Source organism: Palaemon carinicauda, unplaced genomic scaffold (genome assembly GCF_036898095.1).
Source record: "Palaemon carinicauda isolate YSFRI2023 unplaced genomic scaffold, ASM3689809v2 scaffold27, whole genome shotgun sequence".
Taxonomy (NCBI): Eukaryota; Metazoa; Arthropoda; class Malacostraca; order Decapoda; family Palaemonidae; genus Palaemon; species Palaemon carinicauda.
The window spans coordinates 442501-459268 of NW_027170351.1; the positions used below are offsets into that span (position 1 = coordinate 442501).

Consider the following 16768-nt stretch of genomic DNA (forward strand, 5'->3'; position numbering starts at 1 on the left):
TGGGGGTTTAACAGTCGATCAGCTGATTGTCGGAGATCAAATTCTTTATACAGTTCAATAATGAGGGAAAAATTAAACTCAAAGCCATATCTTTCCTAAGGCCTCTTTTAGAAAAAAATATTCTAATATAGTTAATTCTGAATATAAACTGTAGTCGTATGTGTGCGTATATGCGTCTCGAAACATTTTCCAGTTCATATCATCTAAAAATAAATATATATGAAGTATTAATGGATACAGATCCTCCCAGAAGGGGGTGAAGTGTATGAGAGAGAGAGAGAGAGAGAGAGAGAGAGAGAGAAAGAGAGAGAGAGAGAGAGAGAGAGAGAGAGAGAGAGAGAGAGAGCAAACGGCTGGTGGTAACACAAGGGCAAAAACACATTTCTTTAGAACAGCCACATACCACTCTCCAACTCTCTCTCTCTCTCTCTCTCTCTCTCTCTCTCTCTCTCTCTCTCATGAATAAAAACTTCTTAGAAATGTGTGCGTGCGTGTGTGTAAAAATCACGAAATCTGACGTGAATAACACATGAAATATTATTATTATTATTACTAGCTAAGCTACAACCCTACTTGGAAAAGCAAGATGCTATAAGCCCAAAGGCTCCAACAGGGAAAAATAGTCCAGTGAAGAATGGAAATAAATAAATGATGAGAATAAATTAACAATATATCATTCTAAAAACCGTAACAGCGTCAAAACAGATATGTCCTATGTAAACTATTAACGTCAAAAACAGATATGTCATATATATAAACTATAAAAAGACTCATGTCAGCCTGCTCAACATAAAAACATTTGCTCCAACTTTGAGCCTATAAATGCATGAACAAATGTTTTCTTTGGATGATTAATTTCTTTTAGTTTTTATTGGAAATATTTATTTTGATGACGTTACTATTCTTAAAATATCTTATTTTACCGTATTTCCTTTCCTCACCGGGCTATTTTCCCTGTTGGGGCCCCTGGGCTTATAGCATCCTGCTTTTCCAACTAGGGTTGTAGCTTAGCATTTAATAATAATAATAATAATAATAATAATAATAATAATAATAATATTTCAAAACTAAAAAAAAAATCGTAAAAAAGAGATCATGATGAATATGTTTTTTATGTAAATATATCGACAAAATGCTGTAAGGAAGAAAAGACAATTGATATATTTACTGAACTCCATTTTGGTTTTCGTAAGAGAATTATATTTAATGTGTTTATTGGACATTAAGAATAACAGAATGGGTCCCTAGAGATTATAAAAGAAGCAGGGGGAAAGGAAGAGAAGACGATGGATCGATGAACTAAGACAGTTTGCGGGTGTGAACTGGTATAGAAAGACCATAAACAGACAGTGGAAGGAGATGTCTGAGGCCTTTGTCCTGCGGTGGACACCAATTCAAAGGTAATTAATTATGAAATATATAGTATATTTGATGAAATATAAAGTAAAAATAAAAAATAAACGAAGAAGTAAACAAAGAGAATTAAAATAATGGAAACTAAGGAAATATGAATTATCATAATAGAAAAGAAACACAAAAATACAAAAGTGTTTATTATTTACACAATTTGTGTAAAATATCAACAATTGTGTAAAGATTATAAAGTTTTTAATAGTTTATATACAAAATATTTATTCTCATTCTGTTACTGGTCTTAAAATATTTTATTTTTCCTTGTTTCCTTTCCTCACTGGGCTATTTTCCCTGTTGGAGTCCCTGCCCTTATAGCATCCTGCTTTACAAACTGGGGTTGTAACTTAGTAATAATAATAATAATAATAATAATAATAATATTAAAACCTTTTTTAGAAAAATTATAGAGAAATACTTTTTTCAGGCTGGTACTCACTCTTATATGTAGAAAAACAGGCAGCTCGAAACCAAACGTCACTTTTAATTTCATTCACAACAGTTTCAATAAAAAATTGTTAAAAAATAGATTGAAATAAGCAATTGTGGGGTCTGAGGACTGCATAAGTCCTTGAGTGGCAATAAATAGGACTCTAACGTAGGAACCAGTGTGTGTCCTCAGCGCTCACACACTCACTACCTGATGCATCATGTATATTAATTTTCCTTTCCGTTTCAGATTTTACAACTAATTCACAAATATCCGATGTATTGACACAACGTACATCTTGCGTTGTGTACATTTTCTCTATATTACGGTTTTATCTTACATCGTCATGTTTTAATAACGAAAAAAACGACAAGAACTATGATAAAGATCACCTCACGAAACTCATCTTTCAAAAGAAATTGCTTTTGCTATGAATTCACTAATAAATATAAGTATTCTTTCATAACTGGTAGTTCTTATTATCATTTAAAACTTATACTATTATCCTATAACGTTATTATCCCATATTAATCTATAATGATGACGAAAATCACGAGCTAGTCACACACCAACAGAAATTAACAACACTGAGCGAGTCTGAGTTTCGTCTGACAACTTTTCCCAGGGGAAATTTTCGCTTCTTCTACGTCATGAACTTTTTAACCAATTAGGTAAGAGGATTATGATGACGTCATTGTGACGTCATCATCAAATTGTCAATGAGGACGTGTTTCCTACTGGCGAAGGAAATATGTCTGTATCAACAGGCATTTCAAATCAGGCACCAAGTCTCTTCGTCTTGTTACTGATCTTAATATATGTTTTATACATTACTTCTTATATATATATATATATATATATATATATGGACATGGGTAGAACATATAATAAGAATGAAAGATAATAGTGGACATCAAGAATAAGAAAATGGGTTCCTAACATTATAAAAGAAGCAGGAGAAGGAAGAGAAGACGATGGATTGTCGAACTGAGAAAGTTTGCGGGTGTCGACTGGCATAGAAAGATCATAACGAGTCAAGAAATGCTTATCTCTCTCTCTCTCTCTCTCTCTCTCTCTCTCTCTCTCTCTGTGTCATTTATGGATACTAAAAATGTGAAAATTTTGTATATACAATTTAGTATATAGGCTATACATATATATACACGTATATATATATATATATATATATACGTGTATATATATTATATATATACGTATATATATATTATATATACATGTATATATTATAAATATATATATATATATATATATATATACGTGTATATATATTATATATATACGTATATATATATTATATATACGTGTATATATTATAAATATATATATATATATATATATATAAATATATATATATATATATATATATCTGTTGAATAAGATTTTTCATAACTCTGACCATCCTTTACATTCAGATCTCCCTGGACAATTCTATCCTGTTCGTAATACTAGGCAGGCAGTTCATTCTAATAGCCAGGCCTTCTCCATCATGAGGCTCAATACTACACAGTATTCTAGAAGTTTTATTCCAGCTGTGACCAAGTTATGGAATGATCTTCCTAATCGGGAAGTTGAATCAATAGAACTTTAAAAGTTCAAAGTTGCAGCAAATGTTTTTATGTTGAACAGGCTGACATAAGTCCTTTTATAGTTTATATATCAAATATCTGTTTTAATGTTGTTAATGTTTTTGAAATATTTGATTTTAATATATCATTACTTCTTATATCGTTTCTTTATTTCCTTATTTCTTTTCCTCACTGGAGTCCTTGGGCTTATAGCATCTTGCTTTTCCAACTGGGGTTGTAGCTTAGCTATTAATAATAATAATTATAATATATATATATATATATATATATATAAATTTATATATATGTGTGTTTGTATATATATATATATATATATATACCAATTGAGTTTGTGAATAGTAATTTCAACAAAAAAGTGAAAGTTACTAAAAAGGGAATGAAGATCTGATAAAAAAGGTTTGCACAATATCACCAACATTGCCATATATGTATGGAACTATAAAAACTCATAAGCCAAATTATCCAGCTAGGCCAATTATAATAATAATAAGTGATGCGTCACCCAATTGTACCCTCAAGCAAGAGAACTCTAATCCAAGACAAGAAGAAGAAGAAAAAGAAACACTCAAAGTATATTTGAATAATATTAATCGAAAGGAAACAATGAAATATCAACAGTTGTGTCATGAGATAATAGAATTAACGCAGGAAGGAAAACAGAAGTAAAATAAAAATTGAAAGTTTTCTGGTCAGGCCGCGAGTAACGGTCTCTCTCTCTCTCTCTCTCTCTCTCTCTCTCTCTCTCTCTCTCCTTAGATTTGAAACCTTGTAAATACAATAGTTTATATGTCGACGTTTTGATACCTTACAAATATATTTCCTTTTTTTTCTTTTCCAAAATATGGTTTTTAACTAAATGTCAAAGCTTTAGCACTTTATAATAAAAGCGAAATATTGCTAGAGGATGGAAGAATAATTGAGAGAGAGAGAGAGAGAGAGAGAGAGAGAGAGAGAGAGAGAGATTCTAGGTGCTTAAACGAAAACAATTGCCACATGGTGCCAGATATCAAAACAATATTCTACTTCAAGACTAAAATTAGAATTAACGAGCTATAAATGGTTTAATTTTAATCAACATAAAACCTTTATTACGGCGTTGAATTGTATTTGATCCTTGACTTTCATATAAATTGAATTAATCACTAAATTGTTTTGAACATGTGGCACACCTTGTCTTAACCGTTTGCATCCAAATAAATAGTTTCCTGTATGAGGTTCCTCATCCGATATCACTATCAAAACAATAAGAGACACTTTAGCTGTGGTAAGCAGCTCTTCTAAGAGGACACTCCAAAATCAAACCATTGTTCTCTAATCTTGGGTAGTGCCATAGCCTCTGTACCATGGTCTTCCGCTGTCTTGGGTTAGAGTTCTCTTGCTTGAGGGTACACTCGGGCACACTGTTCTATCTTATATCTCATTTCTCTTCCACTTGTTTTGTTAAAGTTTTTATAGTTTATAAAGTGATATTTATTTTAGTATTGTTGCTCTTCTTAAAATATTTTACTTTTCCTTGTTTCCTTTCCTCACTGAGCTATTTTCCTTGTTGGAGCCCCTGGGCTTATAGCATCCTGCTTTTCCAACTAGGGTTGTAGCTTAGCAAGTAATAGTAATAATAATGATAATAATAATAATAATATGATCACGCAAGCACAGTTATACTAAGATCTCTTTTAGAAAAATCCTTAAAATTCAGTTAACTTCTGTCAGTATTTTAGGAACTATGACCTCAAATACAGGGTCTTTAGAATTAAGTTTAGTGAAAGATTGAAAAAAATAGCAAAGTAGACAATGGCTAGGTTAAGTCAAATTTGGAAATCGAATGGCTTGAAATTACATATATAAAAATCAGACTATATATCAGTTTAGTGAGACCGATGTTACGACAGGGATGTAAGTCATGGTATGACAACGAAACAATAGAGAGAGAGAGAGAGAGAGAGAGAGAGAGAGAGAGAGGTGTACATTGATCCATTTGAGTAGGAAATAAGTATGGTATGAATTACTTTATAGGACAAAGAAACGAATCATTATCCTAAAGAAGCAGGGCAATAAATAAGTGAATAAAACAGTAACCAAGGAAAAGATAGCTACTTAAGCCACCCAACTCCCCCCCCCCCCCACAAACAGCTGATGGGGTTGAATCTGGAGTTCTGGTTCGAAGCGAGACGAAAACTCTCTCTCTCTCTCTCTCTCTCTCTCTCTCTCTCTCTCTCATATATATATACATATAAATACATACAACAAATGCATCCGTTTCTAGTCCACTACAGGACAAAGGCCTCAGATATGTCCTTATTCATGTCTGGAGTTTGTAGGGAATAACGACGCTCACAGGTGTGTGTGTGTGCGTGCGTTTCTTATTGTATAGAGCAACCCCGTTATTACGAACATCACATCGTTCACCTTCATTCTAAAGCATTCGAAATAAATCAAAGAAATGCCTTATGAATTATATAGAGTATGAAATACGCTACAATAATCATAAAACACACAAAGTTACAAAGTAAAACAAATAATAATAATAAACTTACCCTTTGAAAATGATGGGGACAAATTTTATATACATCCTCCTTGTCTCACTGCTGTAAGATAACTGACCCGTCTGACCGTCTAACGGTACCAGGGTTGCCAGGTTTTCCAAATGACAAAGGGCAACGTCTGATCAACTGATGCTTTAAAAGGCCAACTTAATGGTAAAAAATGCCATAAATATAGCATTCAAGGCTGACCAATTTCAAAAAGGCCAAATTCAGGTATCTAGCATGGAAAAAGGCCATATTTTGGAGTTTTTATTGGCCCATAAAAAGGCCAACCTGGCAACCCTGGCAGCATCTCATCTGGGCGCTCAGGGATAACTTGAAGTCCGTGAGAATTAGGTTTTCTAATAAAGTTTTGAAATAAGTAGTCATTAGGAGTACTAATGAATAATGGAAAATATATATTCAAACAAAGTCTCTTTTAAGGAAGAGATTCTGAATGAATAAACCCTTGCTTTATATGTTAATACTTTTCGGGAGAGAGTGTTCAAGTCCGTGAGATTTAGGAAACGAGTAGCTCTTCCTAAAACCGTCAGATAAGGACATGTATGCACTTCCTGTGTGTGTGTGTGTGTGTGTGTGTGTAGGTCTACAAAAACATAAATTTCTTATCTAATTATATGAAAGACAATGTAAATATATTAATAAATGAATAAACAAGGGAATAACGAAAAAAACATGATACATATAGACTGATAATAATAATAATAATAATAATAATAATAATAGATGAAAGAATGAAAGATACAGATAATGATACAATTAAAACTTGATTGAACTGAAATATATATATATACACACACACACATATATATATATATATATATATATAAATATATATATATATATATATATATATATACATTCTGGCTTGAGATAATCTATTTTAATTATTCATTACTTCTCTTGTATAGTTTATTTCCTTATACCCTTTCCTCACTGAGCTATTTTTCCTTGTTTAAGCCATTGGGCTTATAGCATCCTGCTTTTCCAACTAGAGTTGTAGCTTGGCTTGTAGTAATAATGATAATAATAATGTGAGGGAGTATTGGAGCAAAGGGCCTCGGTTAGATTTCGCCAGTTGTGAGATAATATATATAGTATATTTGTCAATTTTTATGATTTTTGTCCAAACTGCCTCCCAGTTCTTACACCCTTCTCCTAGCAATGCTGAGAGAGAGAGAGAGAGAGAGAGAGAGAGAGAGATTTCCAGTTATCAGTTATGTCTTGAAGTTTATTCTTTCCTATTAGTCTCTCTCTCTCTCTCTCTCTCTCTCTCTCTCTCTCTCTCTCTCTCAACACAGATTCGACTGAAAAAATCCTTAGAAATATAAATACACCTTTATTTTCTCATTTCCTTTCCTCACTGGGCTATTTTTCCCTGTTGGAGCCCTTGGGCTTATAGCATCTTGCTTTTCCAACTAGGGTAGTAACTTGGCTAGTAATAATAATAATAATAATAATAATACTCTCTCTCTCTCTCTCTCTCTCTCTCTCTCTCTCTCTCTCTCTCAGCAATCCTTAGAGATATACATACACCGAAAACGTTGGCCTGCACTTAATATTATCATTATTAGAAGCCAAGCTACAACCCTAGTTGGAAAACCAGGAAGCTATAAGCTCAGGGGCCCCAACAGGGAAAAAATAGCCCAATGAAGAAAGTAACCAATGAAATAGATAAACTACGAGAGAGGTGATATTCAAAATGTATTAAATGTAATACATGCAATGTATTATAATCAGTAGTACATTAGAATGTGTCATTTACAGGCTCAACTAATAGTTAAAATTTGACCGCTAAAATTGAAACGCCATCAACCGTCATCGGTTTTATATATAGAATAGTGTGCCCGAGTGTACCCTCAAGCAAGAGAACTCTAACTCTATTATTATTATTATTATTATTATTATTATTATTATCATTTGCTAAGCTACAATCCTAGTTGGAAAAGCAGGATGCTATAAGCCCAGGGGCTCCAAAAGGGAAAATAGCCCAGTGAGGAAAGGAAACAAGGAAAAATAAGATATTTTAAGAACAGTGACATTAGAATAAATATTTCCTATATAAACTATAAAAAACTTTAACAAAACAAGAAGAGAAATTAGATATAATAGTGTGCCCAAGTATACCCTCAAGCAAGATAACTCTAACCCAAGGCAATGGAAGACCATAGTACAGAGGCTATGGAACTACCCAAGACTAGAGAACAATGGTTTGATAAAATATATAGCATATTGCCACATAGAATATTACGTAATCATATTCATTTATTCATATTTTAGAATTACATAATTCAAGACAATATTTTGTAGTAGTCGTAAAAGATGTTTATTTATTATAATAGTAGTTTAACATTTGGTTCATTATATATATATATATATATATATATAATTTCAGTATATTATATTTTAAGTTTTTATGTGGCGAAATCAACAGAACATCATCTTGGGAGTTTTGTGATCAAACGATTCGATTTTAGAACGAAACATTCTGGGAAACAGTAGATTCAAATAAAGCATTTCGTTGTGATTCGATTTTTTCTTTTTATTTCGTCTTTTAAAAGACCCATGGTTTTGAAAATAATTTTCCTTCGTTGTTTTAAAGGTTTAAAGGTCACTCATGAATGGCAGAGGCAAGGGACAGTGACATTGCCCTATCGAGCAGGACAATGCCCTAGAGACTGACCTTATATAACATATGATCAGCGGTGAGCCCCCTCTCCACCCAAGCTAGGACCAAAGAGGGCCAGGCAGTGGCTGCTGATGACTCAACAGATAGACCTATTGGCTCCCCCAAAACCCCATCCTTAGCTCACAAGAATGGTGAGGTTGCAGACACTACAAGAAACTATATATATATATATATATATATATATCCCTTTCTGAGTGGTGCTACCTTGATGTAGTGAAAGGGATTGCCTATCAATATGATCAGCAAAGCTGTAAGGCTATTATTTAGGGCCACCCTTACTAGGTTGGTTTGCTGTGAGCGATCAGACCAAAGTCTCTTACCATCACCAATTTGCAGTGGCCAGCGTGGTGGTAAAAAGGACATGTCTGAGGCCGTTGTCCTGCAGTGAACTAGAAACAGCTACATTTGTTTAATCAAATTCATAAATCCAGTTCAAATTGTCTGTTCTTATTTTGTATTTGGAGAGAGAGAGAGAGAGAGAGAGAGAGAGAGAGAGAGAGAGAGAGAGAGCCTCTCTTATGTTTATCATCTGAGTTGAGCGATATTCTCATATTATTTCGCCCAAAGGATCACATAATTTTCCTCGGAATTGAGCGATAGTTTCATATAGCTTCGCCCTTTGGAATGTTGAAGACTGTAGACTGCTTCTCTTAGTTCTATGACTGAACATTTATGGTTCTGAGCGAAACATTATGAGAAACACCGTACTGTTTAGTAACTATTTCCCACTGGAATAAAACTTTTCCATTTATTTTCGTCTCCTTCAGAGATTTATTCCCTATATTCCCTATAACGCTAAAGCGTAGTTTCTCGTTAGTCTCACTTGTTGCCAAATGTCAATGAAACGTCTACTGCAGTATTAGGGTGAATAAAGGTGTCAGGTGGAAATTTGGCACCGCTGGAATCATTCGTTTTGTTTAAAATACATATTTCTATATTGTTCATAATGTGTTATTTATTGTTATTTTCATTATATCATCTATAGAATGTTCATCTTTATTATAAAATGCAAATTTTCAAATATATTTAAAATTATAGACCTATATATAGAAAACAATTTTCGCTGTGTGTTTCTGTGTTAAATCTCTCTCTCTCTCTCTCTCTCTCTCTCTCTCTCTCTCTCTCTCTAACGTGATGGTAAACTGGATGACCCTAGGTTTAAAGGTTACTCATGAATGGCAGAGGCAAGGAACAGAACAATACCCCTAGAGCAGTGATTCTCAAACTGGGTGCCGTGGCACCCCGGGGTGCCATAGACAGTGCCTAGGGGTGCCGCAAAATTGTCGAGTTTTATCTTGGCTAAATGTTCTTAATGAACATTTGAAAAAGAAAGTTTTCAAAAGTCTTCATATAATTATCAGTGTAGGTAGGAAGTTACATGCTCAAACATTTCTCGCAAATAGAGGTTGATATTTCCTTTTCTATTTTTGTACAATACAACAACAACAACTACTACTACTACTACTACTATTGCTAATAATAATGGTAATAGTAATAATAAATAATGATAATGATATAACAACAACAACAACAACAAAAATAGTAATAATAAAGTGTAACAGTCGACTCTGTTCATACTCACATTTTCTTTGTTTGTACTCGTTGCCCGTCCGATACGTGTTCGGTTCTCGTCGGCTTTGTATAACCCCAGTTTTCCACTCCCGAGTCAGTGAGGCATAATACCCCAAGGCATAAGTTCTTTGCTGTTTCTTGGGTTATATTACAGTTGTTTTGAACAGTATCGTGCTTCTAACATATCGTACGATGGATAAGTTTGTCATTAAGAAGAGAAGACACGAAGTTACTGGTGAGGGTGAAGAGAGGGATGAAAGTGGGTTTGTGAGCGAAAAGGATTTGGGCAATCCAACAACAAGTAAATCCACTTAAAAAAAAAGGCAAGAAAAATCGCTCCTACTTGGATAATTATTTAAGTTTTGAATTCTTCTGGTGTGGTGATGAAGTTACTCCCATGCCTTTATGTGTTATTTGTGGTGATAAATTAGCTAATGAAGCAATGGTACCCTGTAAATTAAAGAGGCATTCAACTCTGAAACATGATCATCCTGCTAATAAGCCTCAGTCCTACTTTGAAGGACTTTTAAGTGAGCAAAAACAACAGAGTGCGATGCTTTCTAAAAAAGTCAAAGTTGCTGATAAAACACAAGAGGCCAGTTACTTAGTTGCAGAGTTTTTTTGTTAAAAGCGTGAAACTTCATACAATAGCAGAGACTCTGATTCTACCTGCATGTAGTGCCATAGTAAAAACAATGTTTGGAAGTGAAGCAGAAAAAGAAGTGAGGAAAATTCTCGTTTCGGATAGTACCATTAGCAGACGGATTCATGATATGTCATCAGACATAGAGGAAACTGTATGTAAATCTATGAAGGAAAGTGAAATGTATGCACTTCAGGTAGATGAGTTCACAGACATTGGAGGTATGGCTCAATTACTGGTATTCGTTCGGTACATTCATAATGTTAAAATAGTGAACCAATTCTTTTGTTGTAAAGAACTTAAGGAAACTACAACAGGCAATGATATTTTTCTCTACATTAAGTGTGTACTTAAAATCAGTTGGTTTGACCTGGCAATCGTGTGTTGGGATTTGTACAGATGGGGCACCTGCCATGATTGGCTCAATTAAAGGATTTGTGTCATTAGTGAAGAGAGAAAACAGCAGTGTGAAAACTCATCGTGAAGCACTGGTTACAAAGACAATTAGCAATGATTTAAAATCTGTACTGGAAAAAGCTGTAAAAATGGTGAACTTTATAAAAACTCGACTGCTGAAGTCTCGTCTGTTCACTAAGCTGTGCGAAGAGCTTGAAGCAAAACATTTGAACCTTCTTTACATACGAAAGCACGATGGCTGTCCAGAGGGAAAGTATTGTCACGAGTATGCGAACTGAAGGAAGAGATGCTTACTTTTTTCACTCTTGAACAACAAGAGGAATTCTGTGATTTACTGGCAGATGACACTTGGTGTGCAAAATTGTCTTACTTAGCTGACATCTTTGAACTTTTAAACAAGGTAAATAAAAGCAAGCATGCAAGGAAAATCAGAAAATGTTTTATCTTCCACTGATAAAATTAAAGTGCTGAAAGAAAAACTGCAACTGTGGGGTGGCAAAGTAAAAGAAGGCAATTTGGACATGTTCTCACATGTTGCAGTAGCAGCAAACAGTGGTGAGATAATACCCATTATTTCTGAGCATCTTGGAGTACTGGAAAAACAACTTCAGCACTATTTCCCAGATATATGCACTGAAAACTATGACTGGATAAGAAATCCATTTGTTGCATCTATATCTACCCAATCTCAGCTTACCCTCATGGAAGAAGAGCAGTTAGTGGCATTGCGTCATGATCGTGATCTAAAGTTATTGCACAGGCAGCTGCCTCTTGACGAATTCTGGGTTCAGATCAAGACTAAGTATCCTCATGTTGCCAAAAAAGCTTTGGTAATGTTAATCCAGTTCTCTACTTACCAATGTGAGTTGGGGTTTTCTGCTCTAGCAAACATTAAAACTAACAGAAGCGAAAGGCTGAAAACTCTTGAGGAAGAAATGAGAGTATGTTTGTCCGCCATTCAACCCAATGTGAAACGGATCTGTCAGTCACATCAAGCACACACATCTCACTAAAATAGGTGTTTTTTTTTTTCTCTGCTTAAGGGTGATTACCATTTTCTTTTTATTTAGTCTGCATTCATAACTCTTTACTTCAAATCTTCTAATATACTCTTTGTATTTCTGCATTGTACGGTGGTGCTGGATTTGGTTTGATTATGGATGATAATAAAAATAATAATAATGTCTAGTGTTTTATATAGCAACGTTTCTCCTTAATGGATTCAAAGCCGCCAGTACAGTAATTATATTCATCAAATAAGTTGATTCATGAGATATGGTGGGTTGGTGAAGAAGAGGTGCCACAGTAATGGTTACATCAGTTTAGGGTGCCATCAACTAAAAAAGATTGAGAACCACTGCCCTAGAGAATGACCATATATAGACTTGATCAGTGTCCAAGCTAGGACCAGGGAGGACCAGGCAATGGCTGCTGATGATTCCTCAGCAGGTAGAACTATAGGCTCCCTCAAACCCCCGATCCTTAGCTCACAAGGATGGTGAGGTTGCAGACACCACAAGAAACTATTGAGTTTGTCAATCTCAGTGTTGTCAGGTGTATGAGGACAGAGGAAAATCTGTAAAGAATAGGCCAGACTATTCGGTTTCTGTGTCGGCTAAGGGAAAGAACCGTAACCAGAGAGAAGGATCCAATATAGTACTGTCTGGATAGTAAAATACCCCATATATCACTAGAAGAGTTGAAAGACCCAGGCCTACATGGCTGAGGACTATGAAGAGACGACTGATGAAATCTAACTGAGGCCCCTTTGCGTCAATATCAATACTTCTCCATTCATCATCTACTTCACTCTTCATAGTCCTCAGTCATGTAGACCTGGGTCTTCCAACTCTTCTTGTGCCTTGTGGAGCCCAGTTGAACGTTTGGTGAACTAATCTCTTTTCAGGAGTGCGAAGAGCATGGCCAAACCATCTCCATCTACCCCTCATCATGATCTCATCCACATATGGCACTCGGGTTGTAAGCTAACTAACTAGAGGGACACTCAGTAGAGCGCAGACCTCCACCACGGCAGCTTATTTCTCAACCTTGACCACTAATTGTAACAGTAGGCTGTAGGTTAGCCAGGGCACCAGCCACCCGTTGAGATACTACCACTAGAGAGGTATTTGATCCTTAGACTGGTCAGACAGTACTGTAATAAACCCCCCCCCCCTCTCTCTCTCTCTCTCTCTCTCTCTCTCTCTCTCTCTCTCTCTCTCTCTCTCTCTGGTTACAACTCATTTTCCTTTTGCCTACACATACACCGAACAGTCTGGCCTATCCTTTACATATTCTCTGTCCTCTTACACCTGACAACACTGATATTACCTAATAATTCTTCTTCTCCTAAGGGGTTAACTACTGCAATCATTTGTTCAGTGGCTGCTTTCCTCTTGGTAAAGGGTAGAGGAAACTCTTTAGTTATGGTAAGCAGCTCTTCTAGGAGAAGGACACTCCAAAATCAAACCACTGTTCTCTAGTCTTGGGTAGTGCCATGGCCTCTGTGATGCACTATGGTCTTCCATTGCCTTAGGGGTAGAGTTCTTTTGCTTGAGGGTGCACTAATCTATCTCATTTCTCTTCCTCTTTTATTACAGTTTTATAGTTTATATGTGAATGATCTAATTTAATGCTGTTAATGTTCTTAGACTATTTTATTTTGATTGTTCATAACTTCTCTTGTAGTTTATTTATTTCCTTGTTTTCTTTCCTCTCTGGGCTATTTTTTCTTGTTTGAGCCCTTTGCCTTTTTATCAACCTGCTTTTCTACCTAAGGCTGTAGCCTAGCTTGTAATAATGATAATAATAATAATAATAATAATAATAATAATAATAATAATAATAATAATAATAATAATAATAATAAGAAGAAGAAGGAACCAGGAACCAGGAACCAGCTTGCACAGAATCACCAGCTATATGTAGCATATATACATTCCTCATTCAATTCCTGAAAAAAGAGTTTTACAGGCTATAATTATATAAATTCCTAAATAAAGAGTTTTAAAGGCTATAATTATATAAATTCCTAAATAAAGAGTTTTACAGGCTATAATTATATAAATTCCTAAATAAAGAGTTTTACAGGCTATAATTATATAAATTCCTAAATAAAGAGTTTTAAAGGCTATAATTATATAAATTCCTAAATAAAGAGTTTTACAGGCTATAATTATATAAATTCCTAAATAAAGAGTTTTACAGGCTATAATTATATAAATTCCTAAATAAAGAGTTTTACAGGCTATAATTATACAAATTCCTAAATAAAGAGTTTTACAGGCTATAATTATATAAATTCCCAAATAAAGAGTTTTATAGGCTATAATTATATAAATTCCTAAATAAAGAGTTTTACAGGCTATAATTATATAAATTCCTAAATAAAGAGTTTTACAGGCTATAATTATATAAATTCCTAAATAAAGAGTTTTAAAGGCTATAATTATATTATAGATTATAAGTTAGAAACTATGAAAGTATTTTAAAGGGTTATGCAAGTAGTTTTAAAGAGCAAAGCTATATGTAGTATCTATAAATTCTCAATTAAATTCCTAAATAAAGAGTTTTATAGACTATAATTATATTATAGAATATAAATTAGAATTTATGAAAGTATTTTAAAGGGTAGACCAAGATGGCGACCAGCTACGATGAAGTAGCTCTGCCATCTTTTAACTATATATCTATGATCTTCCACATGTCGATATACGATAATCATCATACATGTACGATTACTTTAGGTCCAGTACGATGTACGATAAATACCTTGGATATATACATATTATACATATATATGTATATTTGTGTTTAATTAAATAATTATACTAAAATATATTGAAATAGGGCAATCATGTGACTCTTAAATAATTATATTGAAACTGTGTACGATAATGTTGGTTGATAAACGACAATTTTAAGGCTTATGTACGATAATCCAGTCCGCCCAACAACAAGAACAAGAACAACAACAAGTTGTTTTGTTTACGTTTGAATTTCAACTACAAATCAAGGCATATTGTAAGTATTTTGCATTAATACACTTATTTCTGTTTATAAATACGTGTTTTTACGTTATATATATCCTTATTATTAAGTTAAACGTGTTTTTACGTTATATATATCCTTATTATTAAGTTAAATACGTAAATTACGTATTTATAATGGTATTAAACTAACTTACCTGTATGAGAAGCCAAGCTTACCTACTCGTATATTTAAAACAAAATTTTCGAATAAATTAATAATAATTTTTTAATATATCTAACTCAAAATGTTTTTTTAATAGTAGAAATGATCTCAATTAGGTCTAATTAAAAATATATTCTGATTTATGGCTATATTGTCTATGCCAACTCTGGCCATTTTTCAGTTTGTGTTTTATCGTATTCTTTGTCCAGAAATCGATTTTTAATAACAAATTGTTAATTATTTTAATAATAAAAAATTAATTGCTTATTTATTATATCGTTTTGTGAATTTCAATCAAAATAAAAAGCAGATCAGAGTTATATAGGGTGGTATTGTAGAAAATTAGGAGCCTTTGTATAATAGCGGCCAGTTCCTCCCGCTTGCATTAATAATGGATGCCAATTAACCTAAACCCCCCCAACCTAACCTAACCTACAAGCCATGTCCTTACTTACCTAAGGAGGGGTTACGCCCCCCTGCAACCCCCTATACTGCTGTATTATTATTATTATTATATGCTAAGCTACAACCCTAGTTGGAAAAGCAGGATGCTATAAGCCCAGGGGCCCCAACAGGGAAAATAGCCCAGTAACGAAAGGAAATAAGGAAAAATAAAATATTTTAGGAATAGTAACATTATTAAAATAAATATTTCCTATTTAAACTATGAAAACTTTAACAGAACAAGAGGAAGAGAAACTAAATAGAAAAGTATGCCAAAGTGTACCCTCATGCAAGAGAACTCTAACCCAAGGCAGTGTAAGACCATGGTACAGAGGCTATGGCACTACCCAAGATTAGAGAACAATGGTTTGATTTTGGAGTGTCCTTCTCCTAGAAGAGCTGTATTCCTAGTTGGCCGTCATCATATGTACAGGTGGCCGCTATCATAAAACCTGAAAATGATACTGGTATGTTATACATTTTGTGGAATTTCAAAGGTTTCTAATAATGATTCCTGGTAAAGGGTTCTGAGAATGATTCCTGGCGGAAATCTATATTTTTTGAGTTACGGTGGCTCGACTACCATAACTGAAAAGCTATGGCTTTGCTCCAGGTATTGTCATCAATTACGTTCGAAACGCCCCAAAATATCTAATTGTGTTGATATTTAAATTGAATAGTTTAAACTTTGTGGTTTCTGCCTGTCATTTTCTTAAACAAGCAGTCGTCATCATTAAAGAAAACTGTTACCGTAATGAAAACCGATTAATAGCAATGAAAAACTGTCAAAACTCTGGAGCATTTGTTTGACAGTACTTC

General features: G+C 34.0%; 1 long non-coding RNA gene across 2 annotated transcripts in view; it reads right to left on the bottom strand.

The window, feature by feature from the left end:
- LOC137636308 (uncharacterized) overlaps nucleotides 1–16768 on the bottom strand; it is a 267899-nt gene that overhangs the window by 209511 nt on the left and 41620 nt on the right. Inside the window, exon 1 of one of the 2 annotated variants that reach the window (XR_011043040.1) lies at nucleotides 5982–6004. The exons of the other annotated variant lie outside the window; for it this stretch is intronic. This is a non-coding gene — a long non-coding RNA (uncharacterized lncRNA). Of the gene's footprint in view, nucleotides 1–5981; nucleotides 6005–16768 lie in introns of those variants that run through there. 2 annotated transcript variants of the gene reach the window in all.